This window comes from Onychomys torridus, chromosome 2 (assembly GCF_903995425.1).
Source record: "Onychomys torridus chromosome 2, mOncTor1.1, whole genome shotgun sequence".
In the NCBI taxonomy this organism is placed as follows: Eukaryota; Metazoa; Chordata; class Mammalia; order Rodentia; family Cricetidae; genus Onychomys; species Onychomys torridus.
In genome coordinates, this window is record NC_050444.1 from 36720479 (window position 1) to 36744183 (window position 23705).

The 23705-nt window shown below is 42.1% G+C and overlaps 1 protein-coding gene across 2 annotated transcripts in view; it reads right to left on the reverse strand.

Annotated features, from left to right (window-relative positions):
• Sulf1 (sulfatase 1) overlaps positions 1-23705 on the reverse strand; it is a 173080-nt gene that overhangs the window by 109407 nt on the left and 39968 nt on the right. For both annotated transcript variants that reach the window (XM_036177976.1, XM_036177977.1), the window contains exon 2: positions 20771-20865. The gene's annotated coding sequence lies outside the window, so the exon portion shown is untranslated. The remainder of the gene's footprint in view (positions 1-20770; positions 20866-23705) is intronic.

The following is a 23705-nucleotide window of genomic DNA, read 5'->3' on the forward strand; positions in this document are numbered from 1 at the left end:
AACTAACTGGATCTTTACTGGTTTGCTTCATTATTGTGGTGCTGAAGAGAAGCTAGGGCCCTGCACATGCTAAGCCAATGTTATTCCACTAAGAAATATCCCTAGTTCCAGAATTTTGTAGTCAAGCATCGTTTGCCCTTGAAATTCTAAAGAAAAAGAAACACAAGTATATGCACACATGTGTGTGTGCGCGCACACGCACACATTCTCACACACATGTGCTCACACTAAATGGACAGAAACTACCCAATACAATTCTCATTCATTATTAAGTCTGTAATTCAGTATGAATAATGGCTGTTTAATTTCCATGGACTTTGTCTGTCTGTTGATAGCCTGCCTGCCCATTTTTCCACTTAACCGTTCTTTACTGTATGACCAGGTGAAGAAATGCTCACTGAGGAGACACCTCCAGTCCTGGGTTCTGCATACCTGGTATTGGAAGTCAAGTAAGGCTGGTGCCTCTTAATCCCTAAGCTGCACAGAAGTCCCCTGCTCATACCCTGATGCTGGCCAGCCTGCAACTTTGAGCATAGAGGTGGAATTTTCAATCCCTTTGCAGAGCTTTGGTGTTTGGTGACCCTTGCTTCTTCCCTCTGCATTCACTGGCCACTAGCCTTATTTTTCCCAGTTGTCTCGCAACAACGTGAGATAGTACATTTTTATTTTTATTTTTTTGATAATCTTTTGGTTTCTACCTCAAGGCTTTCGATGAGACAGTCTTTTAGGTAGAACTCTGTTTTTCTGTTATAATATCTTCTTTGCAACCTTTTTGTTTGTACACAATGTGCAAGTTGATAATATGATTGCAAAATTTTTATTCTTCTTTTATATATTACATCCTTACCACAGCTTCTTCTCTCTCCACTCCTTCCAGTTCCTGCCTTCATCTCCCATTTCCCCCAGATTCACTCCTCCTCCATTTCCCTTCAGAAAAAAAAAAGCAGGTCTCCCAGGGCTATCAACCAAACAGAATAACAAGGTACAATAAGACTAGCCTCATATCAAAGCTGAATGAGGCAACCCAGTAGGAAGAAAAGGGTCCCAAAAGCAGGGAAAAGAGTCAGAGACACCCCCACTCCCACCATTAGGAGTCTCATACTTACGCAAGCTACATGACCATAACATAAATGCAGAGGGCCAAGCTCAGACCCATACAGCCTCTGGGATTCTCACTTCAGTCTCTGTGAGCCTGTATGTGCCTGCTTAGTTGATTCTATGGACTGTTCTTTCCGTGTCCTCAACGACCCCTCTGGCTCTTACAATCCTCCTCCTCCTCTTCTGCAGGGTTCCCCAGGCTCTGCCTAATGTTTAGCTGTAGGTCTCAGCATTTGTTCCTATCAGCTAGATGAGCCTTCTCTGATGGTGATTATGTTAGGCTCTAGTCTATGAGTATAAAAGAATATCATTAGGAATAATTTCATTGACTTCTTGGGGCTGGGGCAGTTGTGCTTGGTTCTATCCTAGGTCTTTGGAGTTCATGATGTCTATGCTATGGCACCTCTGTAGCCCCAGCCTGGGATGCACAATAAGGACAGTTTCCAGCAAACATGGACAGAAGGTAAGGACATGGGGATGCGAGCAGCTGACAGACAAGAATTCTTCACACAAGTAACTATCTTGAGTTACTCTCCTTTAGACACAAGAATCTGTTGTTACTTTTTCATGAGCTTTCTTGTGAAGCTAATCTAATAACTGGAGTGAAATTCAGGTAGTCTCTCTATGGGCTACTTGGAACAAATACTTTGTAATGGAAGCATAAAAATTTTGTCAGCTGTGAACTCTATGAACTAAAATACCAACCTGCCAAGCAAGATGTGTCCACTGGGGCAGCAGTGGCTATATTGTTATGGGTTAAATTTGATTTCTGCTCCACAGGGGAAGTCATGCCTACTACTGTAAATCTGTTCAAACACCCCTGGCTGGGGAGATCAGAGGCCCTGGGGAATCCTGTACAGCAGTTGTTTAGGTGAATTGATATAGCAGGCCAGCAAGCTGCCTCAGCTGGTAAAAAGCTTGCAGCTAACTAAGCCTGACAACCTGGATCCAATCCCTGGGAACCACATGGTGGAAGTTGTCTTCTAATCAGAATGCACTATATGCATGCATGAGATAGTCACAGGACAAATTTAACTAATTAAAAATCATAAAACAGCCAACCAACAAATTGGCTAATGAAGAGAAATAAAAACCAAACAAAGCTTCCTCTTTGTGAGCACAAGTCCATAAATCTACTAGGTTTTCTGATTGTGTCTTATAACATAGTCCAGGCTGGTTTCAAACTCTGGATCATCCTGCCTCAGTCTTCCCAGGAAATGGGATTATAGACAGCTGGTGTCCACAACTTTAAAAATTCCTTTATATCTAAACATGGTCAACAGCCTTGGGAAGGAAGTTCTCTTTCTTTCAAGAGTAGACATTGTCCATCCTGGACTCAGCCACCCACAGAGTACTATGTTTATAAGCCTTGGGTGGCGAGGTTTACAGGACTGACTGCTACTATTGCAAGCCTCCAAAGCTAGAGGCAACTAACTGCAGAAGTCAAGTATCAATTGTCCTTTCAGACTCTCCAGTTCTGGGAGAAAATCTGACCAATTTTTACACTGATATCTAATGACGTTTTTGAAGTATACTCGAACAAGCAATAGGATTCTTCAGGAAACATCTGGAACTTCAGGAAACTTGTGGCAAGTGCTCAGAGCTCTTTATCTTCACCCCACCCACCCTAAAACAGTCACAGTTCTAGCAATCACACCAAGGGCTTTCAAGCCTCTCCTGTGCAGCGATAACTTCAAGTGACACCATAGCAACATTGTTTTAGGATGTCAGCCCCCGAGCCTGTAGAACATGGTTTACCCAAGGCCTCAGTACCCAGGTCAATGTCCAGTGCATGAAAGTATAGACTCAAGGCGTGTCTTGATCTCAGCACTTGGGAAGCTGAGAATGGAGGATTCATGTGAACCCAAGGCCAACCAGGCTATGTGATGAGACCCTATCTCAAAAAAACACCACAGAAACAAGAATAGCAAAAAGCATGCATTGTGTGGTGGCTAATATCATCCATTGGATAGGCTCCCGAATCACCAAGAAGACAAGTATCTGGGCAAGAACATGAGGGATTATCTATCTTAAATTAAGGGAGGTGGGATACTCCTGTTAACTATGGGCAGCACCATTCCACGGGCTATGAAAAGAAACTAACCCACATGGACATCTGTGGACTGAATGAATGAGTTGTCACGTGACATGAAGTCCACCAAAGCTACTGTGCATGTCTTCTACCTGTAAAGTCTATGCAGTTTTTATAATATTGCCATTTGTAAGAAAGTACAAAGCAGGATTCTACATCAGTACATTCTCAACTTAACATCCTTTCCCTATTCAAGTATGTTTGAATACTTTGCTGGAACAAGAACGGCTTTCTCTGTCTGCTTTCTAAAAGGAGCCACCTGCTGTCATCTTGGCCTCTGCTCACCACAGGCAAGGATGCAACTCATAAACATGAAAAGAAAAATTACTCTAGGGAAACCCTACCTGGCTGCCTCTCTCCATTTGACTCCAGATGAAAACACACTTCTTTGCCACTAAGAAATTGAACTTGAAGGCTGAGTCCCACTGAGCACTTCTGGGTGTCCACAGGTTCTGACCTGTACAGAACCTGCCCACGGTACTGTTGCTGGTTTCCAGACAATTAAATAAAAATTCTTTGCCATCAAGAGTGGAATATGACACAACTACAAAACTACAAAGATGTGGTTATATCCTCTGAGCAGTCACAGGATAAATACCATGAATGGCTTTTGTGGGAATAAAGCCTGTGTAGGGATCATTGAAAGAAGGCCTTCCTGAATGATCTTTTGTTAAAGCAAAGAGACAAGCCACATAAGAGTAATCAAACCACTGCTCTGCATAGAAATCACCATCTCCAGGTCATTAAGAGAGCTTGGCTTTCTCCCAGGGAGGATCTTGCTTTATTATTGCCATAAAACAAGCCTATCCCTCCCATACCTGAACTGGATTCCTTCTGTGCTGCCACTCAGCATCTTTCAAAGGCTTTTACTGTTTTTTTTTCACAGCATATCTAGAGGAATTAGTTACTAGGCATCTCAATAATTCTGGGCTAGGAAAGGGGAAAGAATTTGACTTTAGCAAACTGTGACTTCACATACAATGCTTTGATTGATCTAGGTCTATATTGAACTCCACTATCTTTAAATGATATAACACTTTAACACTACTGCCTTTTAATAATCTAGAAAATTGGATGCAAAGTTGGGTGGATCAGTGTTGTGCTAATCAACTATGTCTTCAAGTTTGCTGCTGGTCTTCCCCCTTCCTCTCTCCATTTCTCCCATCACTCTCTTGGAGTCTATTGCCTTTCTTATTTCTCATCTTACAAGAAAATTAATTCCTCCTATCAGATTCCATAGCCTACCACTTCCGGTCATCAGCTGACCCCAGGAAGTGCTCCTCAGGTGTACGTTGACCTTGCTCCGGTCTCACTTCACTCTCTCCAGCATGGTCTAAGCCTGAGTGCCTCCGATTTTAAACTGGCTGTGAGATCAGCAGCACCCCTGACTCTTCTAGACCACTTCTCTCCTCAGCTTCTCCAAGGGGCCCTTAGCTCGCATCTGGACCACAACTGCTGCCTCTCATTGTCTTCTCAATTTCAGGCCCTCTGTTTTCTGATCACTCTTTGTGTGTGCATGTGGGTGTGTAGGCACACATGTGGAGGCTAACAGTTGAAGCTGGGTCTCTTCCTTGGTGGCTCTTCACTTTGTGGGGCACCATTCATTTCTCAGCAAACCCAAACATCCTTGACGCAGCTATACAGTGGCTGGGCACTGAACTCCAGCGTCTCCATCCGCCACTGCACTGGGGTTACAGATATGTGCCTACACAGTAAGCCTCTTGTGCTGAGGATCAGAACTCAGTTCCAAGTCTCCTCTGATCACTGCTTTTAATAGCCAACTCCAAGTCACTTGGCCTGCTGTGGTTCCTTGGACATTTTTAGCCTTTCTTCTCAGGTTCAACTCTGGTTAGAAATTATACACAGACCTACGAAACACCCTTGGTTCCCTTCCTTCTCTGCCATCTTGCTCTCCGTGGTTGGTGCTCTTCCATCTGCTTGATGTTCTCACTTGTTATTGCCCAACCAGAATCAGTCCAACACCCTGCCTAGTCTGTTGGCACACTAGTGTAGAGCACACCTGAAGAAAAATCACAAACTCACCCTGAATGTCCTCAGGTCATACTCAGTGACATGAACCTTAATAACCCCCAACATTGCTGGGTAACTGTCCTTCTTTCTCCATTCTGATTATTCTTTCATTCCCTCCGTTATCTACTTCACACTCACTTCTTTCTCCCCATGTTGTTTCCTGATCTTCAATATAACCTTGCTTCCCACTTTACTGAGTAAACAGAACTGCAGAAGACCCCCATAGCCTTGAGCCCCACAACTGCTCATCTCCCACCACCTAAGGCACCTCACCCTTCTCATCTCTGTGAGTTTGTGAACTGATTGCACTCTCACATCCTCAAGCAGCTTCTCCTCTCTGTGGACTGGGTTTCACATCTCTTGACATGTTCACATTCTCAGCTCAGCAACACTCTCTTCTTCTCTAAAACACTGTACTCCCCCCTCAAAACGCCAGTGCCATCCCTGTATAAACATGCTGCTGTTTCTCTAATTAGTTTATTTCTTTTGAAAGACTTATTTTCATCATGGGCTCTTAACTAGTGTTCTCTGGAAGAGCAACAGGGACTCTGAACTGCTGAACCCCCTCTCAAGTCTCACCCCCTTTTAAAAACTCATTTTTATTTAATGAGTCCTGTCACATTTCTCTTTTTCACTGGCAGCGTTTTGTTTGTTTGTTTGTTTTGAGACAGGGTTTCTCTGTGTAGCTTTGGTGCCTGTCCTGGATCTCGCTCTGTAGACCAGGTTGGCCTTGAACTCACAGAGATCCTCCTGGCTCTGCCTCCCGAGTCCTGGGATTAAAGGCGTGCGCCACCACCACTTCTAGGACTCATATGTACCACCCATGCTGCATGTGCCACCCATGAGCTATGGGTAGAAAATCCAGTGGTGATTGCTCAGTCTTAGTCAGACAGGACTTGTCAGAATCAATGCTGCCGTCTTAAGGTACTGTGTTCCTTTATCCAAGGAACAGCTTGTTCATCTTCTTCCTACTTCCCCAGAGCTCTTTTTAATATTTCCCCCAGCTATTGTTTTCATTTCTCATTGGATTGATTCAGTTTGTTTTGAGTCAAAGGCTCACTGCAGCCCGGGGTACCTTTGGACTCATGATATCCTGCCTCAGCCTCCTCGGCACTGAGAAGGCAGTTATTTCTTCACTGTCCCTGGTTTCATCTTTCTTCTCTTCTACCTCTGACTGCCAGATTGCACAGGGAGAGGACTGGATACTCTGGGCAGAGGACTGCGGCTCTTTTCTCTATCTAAACCCACACCACCACAGACATCATGATAATGATTTCCAAATGCACCATCCTTTCCGAATAGACTCGTAAATCTAAATGCCTAATGATATTTCCACTAAGAGGACTAACAGACAGCTCCAATTCAATTACTGAAACCACTAAACTCCTGAGGTAAGTCTCTCCCTTCCTCCCTTCTTCCCCCCTCTAGTGTTTTTCATGTATGAGATCCAATTGATTGGGCGGTATTGTTGGCTCCTTCTTTATAAATAGCCCATGCCACTTTTGCTGCTTTTATTGTTATCAGTTAAGTGTGTGGTTCTCTCATCTATTTCAATGGCCCCACACTAAGTCTCTTCTTGTCGCTGTTGTTCATCTACTGTCTGCTTCCAGCATGGCAGAGAGCTGTTGGAAAGATAAGTCAGACACGCTGTTCCTTTGTATGAAATTCAATAGTCGTTTCCCTTTTATCTAGAAAAACAGCCCCAATCTTCCCATGGCCTATGGGTCATATGTTGGCCTGTGGTGACTCTGACATCATTTCCTGCCAGTGCCCGGAGCACTGATTCAGGTTAGCCGGCACAGGTTTTCTGTGGTTCCCATAATGCATTGCTCCACTTCTTTCAGTGAGGTTGCTACTTAAGTTTCTGTTTCTCTGGAGTACTTTCTTTTTAAAAGATTAATTTTTATTATTCTTAATTACGTATGTGCATGTGAACATTGATCTCCTGGAGTCCTCAGTGGTTGTCAGCGCCAACAAGAGTGCTGGGAACTGAACTTGGTTCTTCTTTGAGAGCAGTATGTGCTCTTAACCACTGAGCCACCCCTCCAGCTCCCAGAATATTCTTCTTTAAGATAATTGGTTGCAGCCTTTAATCCTAGTACTTGGTCTACATAGTGAGTTCCAGGATAGGCGGAGCTACACAGAGAAACATCTGTCTCAGAGACAGGGAGAGAGAGACAGAGAGAGAGACAGAGAGAGAGAGAGACAGAGAGACACAGAGAGAGAGAGACAGAGAGACAGAGAGAGAGAGAGAGAGAGAGAGAGAGCCTTGGTTGTGAGTTTTCTACCTCCTTTAAGCTCAAATCTCTTCCTCCCTACCTTCTTGCTGAGTCCCTTTTTAGCATTGCAATCTACCTTTATTGTTAATTTTGTTTTGTTCTAATAGACTATGTATATATTTGATTGGTATAATTGCTAGAACGTGATAGCCACAGAGTCCTGGATCTAAATACTTCGTTCACTGATACATTTCAAATTCTTGGAACAAGGCTTGGCATGTTTTATAGGTTTTTTTTTCCTGTTTTTGTTTGTTTGTTATGCTTTTTGTTTTTTAGATAGAGTTTTATTATGTAGCCCAGGCTGACCTTGAACTTGTGATGCTCCTGTACTGCCCTCTTGGAAGCTGAAATTATGGGCATGCACCAACCTGACTGGTTCAATAGTTTAATTCTTAGATGTCACCCCAAAGCCTTATTTGGGAGTCTTTGTTGACCATTTCTGGTGTTCCCAGAAGGTGGTGGAACATTCAGGTGGCCAAGTCTAGTGGAAGGAAGTTGGGACATTGGTGGCTTGTCTTTGAAGAGAACATTGGGCTCCTTGTCTCTTCCCTGAAGTGAGCAGCCTTCTCTGCCATGTGTTTGTGCCTTCAAGTACTCTCCTGAGACAGGCCCCAACACAGGACCATTAGCTCAGAAAAAGTTTTTTCCCCCGAGTTTATTTTCCCAGGTATTCTGTCCCAGTGATGGGCATTTTAAACACACCTTGTGTGTAGTAATGCTCAGTGAATACCATCAGTTGCATTGATGAATGCTTAAGGAAGAAACAAAGCCAAAAAAAAAAAAAAAGAAAGAATTAAATGGGTCTCTGAGCTATTTACTTGAAAATCCTTTTGTTGAGACATCAAAAGAATTTCTTTCCTTCAAATGCTTTGCCTGACACCAGAGCCTCTATTTCCTAGCCTGTCTGGTTTTCCAATTAGAGTGAATGCCAAGAGACTGAAAAATTCTCCCCCACATTACACTACAAAGTGTCATTACACCTCACCCTGAGGAATGACTCTATACAGCCTGGGGACACTACAATGGCAGCCTTTGAGCGGTGGAACTGGATGAGCGGCCTCACTTTGGGGTCTGATATAAAATCAAAACTTCGAGCAGGTTCATGTAAAGGCTTGGCCAAGTTTCATGTAAGCCTGGCCCACCCTGAAAGAGAACCCCAGCTGGCAGATCATTTCAAATGGAAACTATGCAAAATGCAGTGGCTTCATGTGGCTTCAACCTCAAACCAGGTGGAACCTGAGGCTTTGGCAAAGGCCTCCTTTTACATTCTTAACTGGGCAATGTAAACCAAGGGGGGAATGTTTGGGAAAAAAAAAAAAAAACAACAACAACAAAAAAACAAAGTGAAATTAAACCCTTAGTTTTAAACAGTTTCGCAACCACAGACTTAAATCTCTGTTCTCCTAATGTCCTTCCACCCTGACCTGGAACAGAACAAGCATTCCACTGAAATGCTTGCCACAATAACGCACTAGGTTTCTGTTCTACAGTTAGAATTGCTGGGGTCCTTAAAAACATGTATGCAGAGGTCAAACCATTATTTCCACCTGGCAGGTTGTGTAGTCAAAGGACAGATTTAAAAGAGTGACTTGCCAAAGACAACTGGAAGAAAAGCCATGAGAGCGGACGTCGCACCCGAGGCAGGCTTCCTTGACATAAATCCTGCTATTGCATTAAGAGGCCAGAAATACAGTGGGGGAAGGACAGAGGATTTTTAAGAAGCCTGTAGACCAGCTGTTCTCAACTCATGGGTCAGGATCCCAAAGGAGTCACATATCAGAGACCCTGTGTATCAGATATTTACATTATGATCCAGAATAGTAGCAAAATTATAGTTATAAAGTAGCAATGAAACAATTTTATGGTTAGAGGTCGCCACAAAATGAGGAACTGTGTTAAATAAAGGACTGCAGCATTAGGAGGGTTGAGAACCACTGTTCTAGTCATGAAGGGAGATTAAATATTAGAAGACTGTGTAATATTGATAATAACAATGTTGCGAAAACTAGATTCTAACTACAAAGTAGGTGGTGTGTGTATGTTGTACAGTTGGAATACTTCTTAATTTTAGGGACCCTTCAATAATGAATTAAAGCTATGATAAGGAAAGATGTAAGTATATTTAGAGTTTTTGGGTTTTTTTTTTTTTTTTTTGCATCACCTATTTTTAAGAGACTTCCATGAATCCTACATTTTTTTCAGTTATGGATATTATTTCATATGAAATCTACTTATATTAAGATTTTAGCGGGCTGGAGAGATGCCTCAGAGCTTAAGAACATTTGCTGCTCTTGCAGAGGCCTTGGCTTCAGTTCCCATCACCCACACGGTGGCATACAGTGATCATAACTTTAGTTCCAGGGCATCTGACCTCCAAGGGCAGAAGGCACACATGGGGTGCATATACATATATGCATGGAAACACTCTTACACACAAAATAAAAACAAGCAAATCCTTTAAAAAGATTTTAGGAAAAAACGGAACATGAACATGGAGGCTTTCTCCTTCCCATTCCCTGTCATTCATGGCAATTAGACTAACTTTTCCTTGAGTTGACTTTTTGACGTAGGAAGGCATCAAGATAGACAGTCAAAAGGCCAACCAAGTTTAACTTAAAAAGCTCCTGGAGTCCCTTGGAAGATTCTAGAAGTTGTAATTCTGCTCTTCATGCTTAGAGACAGAAACCCCTGAGGGCAGACACTCTACTTGCCAGCTTCCTGTCATCGCTGTCCTATCATCCCTGGAAACATGACTTTTTTCTTCTGGGTGCAATCCTAGAGTTACAAAGAATATTAAGTAAGCTTAGTACAGAACTAGTTCAGCCCCAGCACTGATTTCTAGCTTAAATGGCTTTGGTGGCTCAATTGAGTTCTCTGTTGTTGAAACAAGCATCTGTTATAAAAACACATAGGTGTTTAGATCTGTCTCCCCTAATGCATAGACCTTAACCATTATGGAGAGAGCATTAACAACGGTCATTCATTCCTTCACTCAATATTATCTGTAATGTGTGCAATGTACTAAACATTCTGTTTCCCATTGGGAATGCAGAGCTCAGTGGGATCCCATCATTACCTGTAAGGATCTCAGTCCCCAATGGGGTCAAAACAAAAATCATGGTGAGTGCTGTATGTAGTTCAGTTGGTGGAGTCAATAGAAATGTGAAATAAAGAAGCTGGGACAACCTCTAACCCTTGCTACTCTGAAGGAGGAAGCAGGAGAACCCAAGGCCCAAGGTTAGCCTGAGCCATTCAGGGAGGCCTTGTCTTAAAAGGAAATTAACAGGATCAGGAAAGCTAGGGATATAGCTCAATGGTGAAGTACTGTGAACATGTGTTGAGGCCCTGGTTTCAATCCCCAGCACCCCAGGGATGAAAATAGGAAAGAAAAAAAAAAGAAGGTTTAGGACCTAACTTGGGGGTGGGGGTAGAATGCTTCCTGGCAGGAAAACTCTAGTTTGGTAAAAATAGATAAAAAAGATGGAATTAGTCAAGGAGAAGACTTTATCATGTTACACATACAAGCTGTATATCTATTTAGGAATTTTAAGGAAGCTGGGCATGGTCTTCAATCCCAGCACCCAGGAGGCAGAGGCAGGCAAATCTCTGGGAGTTTGAGGCCAGCCTGGTCTTCACAAAGTTCCAGGTCAGCCAGGGATATACATAGTGAGGCCCTATCTCAAACAAAGACAAAGAATTTTAAGAAAAATTGGACCATAATGAAGTAATGGCAACTGGTTTTAAAAAAAGAAATATTAAACAGAAAAAATAGAACATTGAAATAGAAGTCTTTGAAAATACAAATTCTGTCTCAGTGACTGGTTGGATTGATTTCAGCATCAGCTATGGTGATACACCTACAATTGCAGTCTAGGAAAAAGTGGTGATAATAAAAAAATACTTTAAGAAATAATTAATGAAAAAGTCAAAGGCTCAATTAGCTATAAACATGGTGAGAACAGAGTAGTAAATGCCATAAACAAAACTATAAGCCATAGGCTTTTGATAAATTTAAAATTGAGAACTTTCAACTTTTAGCACCCACACTGCATGATAAGCAGAAACAACCCATGATGTTATGGACAAAGTTCTCAAAAAATATTGTAGAAAATTGCCATCAGGCTGTGTGTTCAAGGTTTACATGAAATACAAATGCATTTTGTGTTTAGACTTGAGTCTCACCTCTAAGATCTCACGATGTGTGTAATTATTCTAAAACAGAAAAAACCCTGAAATCTAAAGTATGTATAGACAAGCATTTTGGATAACTCCTCGATAGAGAACCTTCCTTGTTTAAATTCCCTATTTCTTTTTCTTTGCCCTGTGCACATGCCTGGAACACTCAGCAACCTTGCACCTTCCTCTTCTACCAGAAGCAAGATGACTGGAGCCTCTGGCATCTCGAGAAGAGGAGAGACAAGCTGACAGGGAAAGCACGGGGTACAAGTGGAGACTCTGTGTTCACTGCCTTATCCACTAGATTCATTTTCCTTTCTACGACAGTCTTATAATGAATTTAATCAGAGGTCCAAGGGCCTCCTATCCTGGGTCTCACTGATTTCTTCCATCAAAGCGTCCATCTGTCTATCTCTTCAGCCCTTTGTGGTCACTTAGACTCAGTTCTTCTTTCTCCACCTTTGAATCTTCCTTTAGTCTTCTGTATTAGTCACTGTGTAGTCCCTGAGACAAGCAACTTAAATGAGGACGATTATGGTACAGGGGGCCAGCAGTTTCCATTAGTTCCTGGTCACCTGGTTCCATTGCTTTCAGGCCAGGACAAGGCAGGAGCAGGGTGGTAGGGGAAAAAGTCTCTCAGCCCAGGACACCCAGGAAGCAGGTCAAGAGTGACAATGAGAGACTGAGGAGAGAGAGATGGTGAGAAAGAGGAAGGGATAGATCAGGGATGATGTCTACCCTTCAAGGGCACACTCCTAGTGACTTTGTTCCTCCAGCCAAGATCTTTCTTAGTTTCCACCACCTTCCAATGCTGTCATTAGATTATGAATCCACTAATGGGCTAATCCATGGATCAGGGCAGATTCCTCCTGATCCCATCACTTCCTAAAAGCCCACCTCTGAGTGTCACACTGAGGATCCGATGGAGACTTTCAGTAAATAAGGTTTTGGAACACATTCCCATCTTACCCAACACAAAGAAATGAAGCCACAGTTAGAAAATAGCAGTGCAGGGATCCAAACCCAGGCATCAGTCTGTATCCCTAATCTCTGTTCATTTTTCTCACAGGTCAGTATAAAGGGATAAAAGAGAAGGATTTGGATTTCAGGGAAGACATCTTTGCAGGTGGGAACTCCTGCAACTCTCCTGAAGTCTCCCTGAAGTATGAAGTGTCCTTTACGCCACTTCCGTGGGCATCATGCATATATTTTTAGATAGCCACAAAAGCCAATACCCTAGTCTAATTATGACTGGGTCAATTGCAAGGATCTACTGCCTATGAGTTGCTGCTTAACAAAAGCCCAATTTTTTGATAGAATTATTGTCGGTCACTTTGAGGGATTAACTGTTGCTAGAATGGATGCTCATACATGTGTACACAAGTCATGTCATATGATCTCTGTCTTAATATTTTCACATGCAGGGAGAAAATTCATTAAACTGGATGGACTTCCAAATGAGAAATGTAAACTACATTCCTCTCTTTTCACCTGGAAGGGACATTTCAGCACTACTAAGCTGAGATCCTGGATACCACAAATTTGAAAGAAGTTCTATGAATCAATGCTTGAGAATAGGAAAGGCTAACACAACAACTGAACATCTCCCTGGGAGAAAGCAGTCCATGACAAGACTCCTTGAGCACGCTGTCGGAAATCTTTTTTTTTTTTTTTTTTTTTTGAGTTGGGGGGTTCCTGGCTTCTGTCAGAGGATCCTGATAAAGACAGTCTTTCAACCATTTTTAGTGCATGGTAGGAGCCGATCAACAAGACATTAAAAGCAGCAGAACTCCTGTCCTGGGAGCTGACCTTACCATCGTCTTCTTGCTAATTGTCTGAAGTCTCAGAGCCAATCCTTAGCTGAACTTCAACAACTGCGACCACATTTATGTCCTTACCAATCCTCTTCGCTTCTAATGCTCAAGCTCATAAATAGTCTTTATTCTATTTTGGTTGATTTAGAATTCTCTAGCACTGAACATGGAGTTGGAACCCTGGGGATTCCACAGCTTCTCTTCTTTGCAAAATAGTTTTGAATATGTGCCAACCATCAAAAGCACACACTGGGATTAGTTTACTGGCAGATAGACATCGAACTGAAAGAATAATGAGGGAGAAATAAGGTACTGGGAACAACACATTATGATGGGAACTAATGATCACCACACAACGCCTTAGTCTTTTCATATTACAATAGCCGGGGGTTATGTTTGAGTGGCTTCCTGCGGCTGTTTCCCCCCAGAGTGCTTTATTTACAACATGCCAGTGAGGGGAAATGAGAAGAGTACATTCTAATTCCCTAGAAAGTAGGAGGCTGACTGCCTAACACCAGCTCCAGCAGAAGTTCTTGGTTCTCAGTTCCATGTTCTTATCTTCAGGAGACAAAATCCCTGTAATCCACATAGCGCAGCACTGGCCTCTCAGAATGGTAACTGGCCATTGTCATGCCAAACACTATCACACATGTGCCTCTGGCTGGACTAGGTGCCTATGAATTGTAGGATGTGGATGGATTAATTAAATTAATTAAATACCTAGGCCATTTAGGCTTTCTTCTTCCTTCCTCCCTCCACCCCCCTTTCATCCTCCTCTCAGCATACAAAAATCCATCAACTCCCTTATTGCTAAAAAATGTAAAAGCTAATATCTCTTCAAATTAATTTGATTGTGAATCTCATTAAAAGATGTCAGTACTAAATTACTTAATTTGTAAATAGATTTGCTTAAAGAGCTCTGCGCAGTTTAAATGCTGGTATACGCTGCCAGTAGACAAGGGGCTAAGATGTTATACAAGAACAAACAGGAAGGAAAAGGGAAGTGGGAATCTTGGAGCTTATGATAGTGCTGACAATGTGTTCAGAAATATTTATTTACTTTTAAATTTAAAATAATTACCCTGGGACTGAAGAGATGGTTCAGCAGTTAAGGGTATTTACTGCTCATGCAGAGGACCTGTGTTCAGATTCCAGCACCAATATCAGAAGGCTTACAACCAATGTAACTCCAGCTCCAGGGAATCCACTTTCCCTTTCTGGCCTCCCTGAGAACACACATGCATATACACACACATACACGTTAATTAATAAAAAAATTAATGTTTCAAAAATTATCTTTTCCCAAACATCCTGTAGTCAGTCCACCTTTCATCTCCAAATGTAGGTGGTAGAAATTGCTGTTTACATTAGAATCTGCCCCTAGATACAAGACTATCTATATGATCCTCTCTGCATTTTGGAAGCAGGAGTCAAAAGAAGTCAAACTCATTTGTCACATCTAGATCACAATATCTCCAATACCTTAGCGAACAAGGTAAGACTCCTGAGTAATTCAAGAAGAAAATCGCAAAATGAAAATGAATTCCCATGTCATTGTGTTTCTTTTACATTTTCACGTAACTATGACAAAGACAAGAACCGAGTACATTCATGCCCTTGAAGGCCACAGGTTGTACTCAGAATGAGCATTTTCTACAAGTCTTCAAGCAACGCATTTCTGTAAAGCACCCGCAAAAAGTATTTCCATTTCACTACTAAAACCAAGTAGAAGAATGCCTGGCCAATGGCTAATTTCTCTGAAGCTTTACTAATGCAGTGACGCTAGATTTGACCTTTCTGTCTAATTATTCTGGGGATGGCTTCTTCGAAAGTCTACCCTTCACTGGTGATTACCATGCACTCTTGTGAAATGTAAGCGGATAAATGAGGTCAAATTAGGATATTCCTGAGAGAAGAAATATAAAATTGAATATGTTTGTCACTGAAACTAGGAACACAGGATCAACTAACAGACCAAATGGTTCTCTCTAAGCCTAGTTAATAAGCCCTAAACATGCTCTAATGTGGCACAGGACAGTGCCGCCTTTCAGAAAGTGGCTTCCTGAAACAGAGGAATACATCTTGACTGGAGTGTGCAAGTCAGAATTCTCCAAAAGAAGGAACGCTCGGATCTGGTCCCAAGCTGTGTGACAGTATTGTTTCCCTGCAGAAAACGTGTCGCAAGAACCAGGACACTTTTTTTTATAATAGTGAATTGTGACATAGTCATCTTAAACAAGTGATCAGACCCCAGTGTGGGTCATTTCCGCATCAGATGGAAAGATTCTGCTTCTCTGGTGTGCCTTCAGGGTTTAGGGGGAGTCGTGATCACGTGAGTAGCGGTCCTGAGATCCTTTCTGAGAAACACCACAGCACAGGCCTCTGTTCTAACAACTTCTGGCTCCAAGCACAGAACAAGACTATTGTTGTGTGACCTGATTTCATTTCAGTGATTGTCCTGGCAAAGAGTGACATCATCCCATTCTTTTTCTCTTGATGGTCACTTGTGAATGTCTCGAAGCCCCAACCCTCAACATAATTGGACTACATTCTCTCCACAGGGAAGTAGCTCTCTTCCTGTTAACTTCTTGTCGGAATGTATCTCTGCAAGGACAGAGAGGCTTTCCTTGACCAGGCGGTGTCCCTATAACTGGCTTCTTCCTGGGAAACAAAGCACTGCTCTATTGGTAGCCAGAGCTGCTGAGCCATAGCCTTGTTGAATGCTGGGACAGGTCCTGACTGAATGAGAATAGAAGCTGTGCCAGCTAGAGACAGTACAAGCCAACAGACCTGTGCTTCTCAGCCCATTGGTATCAACTGTCTTCTGTGAATGCAAACTCACCAGGCTGCGAATGGAGTCCAGAGTAGAGAGATCCACCTTCAGATAGTTGCATCCTCAGCACCACAAACAAAACCCAACAAACCCACAAACTCACTGGATTTGAGGATGTGCTGTCTAAAGGGACCTGCTCAACTATGTACACACAGGTATACAAACATACGTTACTTTTCCTCTATTATATTTTTATTGAAGACACTTGTCAAAATCTTTTAGACTCAAAAGGGTAAAGGGACAATGCAGAGGATGTGTTTAAAAAGCAGCACTGGAATACAGCCACGTAGACTTCCTATCCACTCTGCTTCTGGAATGCTGTGTCTTGTGGGGGAAAAGCAAAACCTACTTATGTGTCCCAGCCCATGTAAGAGAGAGTTATACACAAGTCAAAGAGAACTAAGAAGGCTATGCACAAACTATAAGGTGTTTGTTACAAAGAGGAGGATGATCAGAATAAAATTCTCTATCTTCCTGTGTATGGTTCTTGGAGACACTAAACACTACTATGTAGAATTGCTGCTGTTGGAGGAAGCTGAAGTGCTTGGGCAGGATTTAATGCCCAGCATGGTAACATCTAAAAACAAGGAGTTAAAACCTAAAAGCAGCCACACAGCAGCATTTTTCTATTATTATACCAAATGTGTATTCACACAGAAAAGACTGATGCATTTGAATTGTGTGCAATTTTTTTGTTTTCTTTTAATGCTTTTTAACATTTCACAGAAGGCAGCTATTATGCTTTTGTACAATTAATGCATACTTTTAAATAATATTAGTAGCATTCTTCTGCCTTCTTTAATGAGAAACTCTCAGGGAAAATCTTCATAAAACAATAGTCTATGGTATACACTGAAATGAATTTGGGAAAGCATTAAATGCTAATTAGATACCAAGATGAATGAATTTAACAGTGTTTAGGGTCTGCATCAAGTTCATACTCTTGGGAGGTGTAAGTAGGAGGATCAGAAATGCAAGGTCGTCCCTGGCTGCACAGTGAGTTTGATGTCAGCCTGCGGATGGGAGACCCTATCACAAAACAAAAACAAGCAGCCATTAACAGGGCGACACAAGGTCTTACAAACCTTGTGTATTTGTAAAAAACTTGTGGCATTTCCTTACAAACAAGGAGGACTTCTTTATAAATTAACTCACCTAAGTGCACCAAACCTTGTCCAACAGTACCATATCAGAGCCCAGAAGGGACAATACCAACCATTTCTATTTGGACAGGCATATTTCTAGCTGGACACTGTGCTTAATGCAAGTTAATAATCTGTTCCCATGTATAAATATTTTTCATGTGAATATTGAAAAGTTCCCAAGTGTCCTGAGACAGAGTTTTCAGTGTTCTTTTGGTGACTTTCATGTTGCAACTTATCTGTCCTTAGAACAAGGATCCTCTTTCAGGGGCTGGAAAGATACACCCACATGGTGCCCATAAACACCCTCTGATTCCCCTGCCCCCCCACACACAAAATAAACATTTTGAAACAATTTTTAATTTTTCCAAGATGGCTCAGCACTTAAGGGCTGCCCGAGCAGAGGACCTGGATCTTATTCTCAGCTCACAAGTGGTGGCTAAAAATTGCCTGCAGCTCCAGCTTCAGGTGACACAACACCCTCTTCTGGTCTCTGTGGGCACCAGGAATGCGGGCAAAATATTCATACACATAAAATAAAAACAAATGAATTTTGTTTTAAAAAGTCAATCTTCTGGCAATCCAACTGTAATGGTTTAAATGTGAAATGACCTTCACAGGCCCATGTGTTTGAACACCCGAACCTCAGCTACTGACACTGTCTGTGAGAGGGTTCAGCATTTGACACAGGCCACTAGGGGCAGCCCCTGGAAGGTGACATCTACTTCTGCTTTCACACAAACTCTCTTCCTGAACTGACAAGATGTAAACAAGTTATTCTGTGAGCTCTCAACCCAAAGATGACAGAGCTGCTGCAGCCACTGTGCCTTGCCATGATAGCCATGAAACTGTGAGTCAAGACAACCTGCTCCCCTTAGGTCGTTCCTGCCAAGAATGTTACTGCATGGCAAGCAAAATAACTAATGCACCAAATCCACAGATGCTTAAGGTTTGACTGCAGTATCTCATGGTTCAGTTGTTTAAGTTATAGATTTTGGAGGAAATGCCAACCTCTAAAGTTAGAGAAGCAGATTTATTTAGTTAGTGATTTTGGAGAATAAACTGAGGCCTTTGCCTTGTTCATGCTAGGAGTATGTGTGTGTGTGTGTGTGTGTGTGTGTGTGTGTGTATGTGTGTGTGTGTGTGTGTGTGTTTGTATGTTAAAATGGTCCCAACTGTCCAGACCCAGTCTAAAAGGATCCATTTTCTTCTACTAAACTCCCTGGACAGGACGATCAAGGTGATGTGAATACAGATATGGTTGAAGAGGTACAGCCAGTCAGGCCTGAAATTTGAATTTTCCAGTCCACATATGGAAAAAGGAGATTGGAAACAGGTCTACAGGAAGCCTGCAGGTTGTTAAGAAATAAGTGTCCTGCATGTTAAAGTTGAACAAAGACTGTGATCCGGTAATATGGAAAACAATCTACTTCCTCATAAAAAGACTATGCTGAAAACTGAAAGGGAGAGGATCACTTAAAGGGAAGAATTTCTCATTAAAAAGAGGAAAGTGTGAAATGAAAAGTGACTGCTCAGATAAACAACAGAACCGAATTCCAGAGAAGTGGCCATTTCCTAACACGGAACAACTGAAGAAGATGCTAAGGGACAGCTGGCTTCAGTAGTCCCTTGGGAAAGTAACGGGTAATGCTAAGGTTTCCAACATTCATTTCTGTGATTCTGAAAATTAATTTCTGTAGTTAATTTTCAGTGGCATCATACTCGAGGCCAACCATGGTCCCAGGTAAATGCCGATGCACTGGCCTAGAGGTTCACAAAGAGATGTTTGGTAAACTGACTGAAGAAGTAGAGAACTCTAAGGAGGTTCCGATTTCATTTCCAGAACCTTCCCCTAAGTGTAGATCTTGTTTTTCTGTTTGGGAATGTTTTCTCCCCTGTTTGCAGGAGTGTTTGTTTCGCTTGATAAGGAAGGCTTCTTTTCAACATCTCCTCTTTCTTTCTATGATTCCACATGCAGATGACAAGTGGGCTAACTTGACTGTCATAGGGATACCCCGCCCCATCTGCAAAGCTCCCAGACAGAGAAGAGCTGCTGGGAGTGTCTAGGACTGAATACTGTTGACACTCGTCACCCTGAGTGCCCAGACACTTCCGGTCATTCCCCTCTTCACTTGTGATGCATAGAGAGACTGAATAAAACACCCTCATAAGACAGACCTGAAACCCAGACAGAGCAGAAGAGATTTCACTGTGTGAGATTCATGAACTTCCTGGTGACTAGAGAACTGTTTCTAAGACAACCTGGGCTGACACAAGTCTTTGAAGGAAAATCAAGGAAAGGTGAAGGATGTTGAAGAAGAGAAACCAGAGACCAAAAGAACTCAACAGTTTCTACTGCATAAGCTTGAACTGGGCTTGAATTCGACACTTGAGGAACAATTCCTTGGAGTGAATCCAACTCCTGAGCGAATCCAACTCCTGAGCATGTTCTTGGGACCAATGTCTAATCGCTGTGGTTGGTTGTCACAGTTTTTCCCACTCCCATGACATTCTAGGTGCTAACCTTATCTTCTTGTGGAGGTCCACAGAGGTTTCCTAGTGAGATCTGAGCTTGCTTTACCCAGCAGAGCTGCATTAGAGGATCACTTGACCATGTGCATGGTTTCTAGGCGATTGGAAGGGTCTGCACTTGACTGTGCTGGGGGGAGGTCTTTTGATCCACCCCTTGGCATTCCTATAAATAGCTCTTTAGAAGAGCCAGAAGGGGCTGGTAGGTAAGGATGCAGGCCCTCTCGAGCCTATTCTGTGTTTCTATATGTTTTTCTTCCCTCTGTCCCTCTATCTAAATCTCTTATCCCTCACTCCTCAAGAGGGCCCTGGGGTAAAATGTGGGAGCTGGTCTCCCAGCTGGCCTCCCACATCTTCTTAGGCAAGAAAGTGTGAAGACAAGCTATGAACGAGATGGGTGACATTTGTGCACTTCCAACATGGCAGTATACTGGGATGACCGAGGTAGCTAGCCTGTCATTCATTTCTTGACTCTTGTGAGGCAGAATCCTCCCTAGTTTTTGAACAGCATAGCACGTTAAGTCATGCGACTCTTCAGAGACCTGTTTATTATGCACAGTTTCTGGCATTCCTGAGGACTGATGTCATGATGTGACTGCCACACTTAAGGCCTCTTTTACTCCCTCCACCAAGATGGACAAGGGCATAAGAAAAAGTGGGACCATGGACTCTGGTTCCTGTTAGCTCTTAAACTTTCCCATCCACTAGCCAAAGTGGCACACAGTGATCAGGTGGTTCCAGTTCCCTTAGCTAAGGGAGAAAACTGGGATGAGTACCTTTGAAGCTTCCCTGCGATGATTTTGCCGTGAAGAACCTTCATGTCATTTGCCAAATTCACCTTCTCCAGCTGATGGCGGCTGGCCCTCAGCACCTGTGATGGAGAACAAAGGTGTTATCAATTGTATTTTGTCAGCAATTTCTCTCATCTCTCAGATGGTCACCCTTTCACAACCTTAAAAGGAGAGTCTCATTAGGCATAATCTTCTGACAACCCACATTAATTCTTTGAAGCATAGGGGTAATTCAGCCCTCTTTTAGAAGCTTCCACTTCGCTTTTTCTTTAAGGGAATGGCTTCCCATTAGTACCATTTCATACTTTTCTTTGCTTGGATTTCATAGCTCCAATAAAGGAGAGTTCCCCCTTTTAAAGATTTACAGTGTGTCTCACATTTAAAAGTCGAGGGACATCCAATTTCAGGTTGTGGGATCTATTTTTAAGGGAAACGCGCTGAATCATAGAATCTTCCCAAAAGCTGTTATTTGATGAGTAGCAAAGGAAGCCTTTACAAGAGGTTCAGTTTGTTTGTTCTGCATTTCCAAGGTGAAAATGTGTCCAAAGCAAATGCAGACACTTCCCACAAGCAGCAGTCCTCATTTCATGAAGCCTATCATATCACATTTTAACACATACACGGTCTCCAGGTAAATGTAGAGTGTGTAAGTCAGACAAGGAAACACCAGGATAGATAGGAAAATGACACATCATTTCACAATTCAATATTTCCTTTACCTTTAAATTCTTTCTCTTTCTCATGAAAACAATAGTGTTTAAGAGAGATTTTATGGAAAGCTTGAAGCTTTCTTGCCTCTCCATGGGTGAGGGCAACTGTATGTTGATCTACACAGAGGGACCCCCAGAGGCCATCCATGGGTGCAGATTGCTTCCCTCCACAGACCTGTAATCTCTTGTTCTGGACTGGCTTTGGAGTTCATGTTAAATGTGGGCAGTTCTGGGCCCCACCCTTAGTGGACATCTCATCTATGCCTGCGGTCGGGCCTCTGGTGCTGGCATGGTGCTGGGCCGCTTTCTTCTTGCTACCCCACCCTCATTAAGTCCTTCTGTAACTCTCTGATCTGGTACACCCATGCGTTACTTAGATAAGCCCTTCTGCTTTTCATCCTGGAAGCTGGTGAGTTCTAGAACTTTCACAAATATGATAATAATCTATCTATCTATCTATCTATCTATCTATCTATCTATCTATCTATCTATATACACACACACATTTGAGAAGAACATAGAAATGCTTGCACCTTTAATTCTGCATGCTCCTTGTGAGTTTCTGAAGGAGAAAGGTTCAGGCAAGGGACTGGGTGTATCATGACTCAGGGGAAGAGTGTGTGTGTGTGTGTGTGTGTGTGTGTGTGTGTGTGTGTATGTGTGTGTGTCTGTGTGTGTATGAGTAAGACCCTAGGCTCAATCTCCAGCTTACCTAACAAAAGCATCCTGCATTTGACTGTGATGATCTGGCTGTGGTCAGATTGGCATGGTCTAACATCAAGGTAGCACTACATGTTTCTTGACACTGCTCTGGACATGTCTCTGGGGGCAGATGGTGGAATTTCAGGTGACAGCATTCACTGGTTATGTGACATTGAGTGCATTACTTAGCCTCTATCTCAGTACACGCTTTTGAAAAACAGGGGTTAAAAATGTGAGCACTCCCTGGGTCTAATGTGAGAATTACACCCTCTTGAAAAACCATGAAGAGTTTCTCTCACAAAATATTATTACTTGGGCTACTTTGAACAATTAATTCTAGGTTGTGAAGAGAATTTACTTTTTCACAATTGTCTATACATATACCTTTCTCCATGGTTGAGTAAAAACTTGGGCAAGTGTTTTTCTAAAACCATATCAGTATAATTTTTATTTCTTATGCCTAAAATGACAACTTAGCAATTTGTTACAGGCAGTTGGAAAACGAATGATAGCCTGAATCCATGCCTGCTACATGTACACCCAGAGTCAAACACCTGCCCTACACTGTAGGAAGATCGTCACGGTTCTCAGATACATAATCTACACCAAAAAATGCATGGCACAGATTTTTTTCCAGGTATGCCAAATTCATATTAGGCACAGCACTAAATACACAACAGAAATTCATTAAACTATTTTTGGGGTCAGGAGGGATGGGTTACAGATTAAGAGAACTGCCCATTTCAGAGGACCCACAGTACCCACATGGTGGCTCATAACCATCTGTAACTCCAGGTCCAGAAAGATGATACCATCTTCTGACTTTTGTGGGCTTCAGCATGCAAATGGACAGATATATAGAGGCAGGCAAAACACTTACACACATAAAGTAAAATTAATATTAAAATTAATTTTTGAAACTTTGTTCATGAATTCCTGATAAAAACAAATTTATTTCGTAGACATAAAATCAGCACCATCTGGTAACTAGAATTAATATTATTTGTTATTGTTAGTTCATGGTTATTAATATTTAATTAGTTACTTTAAATTTCAATGATATTTATATTCAATGAGTTGGCTAACCATATCTGTAGATTCTGTACCCTCAGATTCAATCAACCAAGGATCAAAAATGTTAGAAAAATAAATTTCCTGTGTACATAATATACACAGACTGTCTTCATGGTCATTTATTCCCTAGATAATTAGTTATTAGATATTATTAGATAGATTATATTAGACAGCTATAACAGCTATTTACATAGCATCTACATTGGATCTGTGTTACAATCAATCTAGTAATTTAAAGTGTACAGAAACATATGTATATACTACCTATGAACACCATGCAAACTCTTTCACATGAGGGACGTGAGGATTCAGACTGATAGTTACAGTGTTTGTGTGTGTCCCACAACCACACACCAGGGACAGATGTCCAAGGAATAACTGTATAGTTACGTATGTAGAAACATCTATCTAGCTTTGCTAGTATATATACCAGT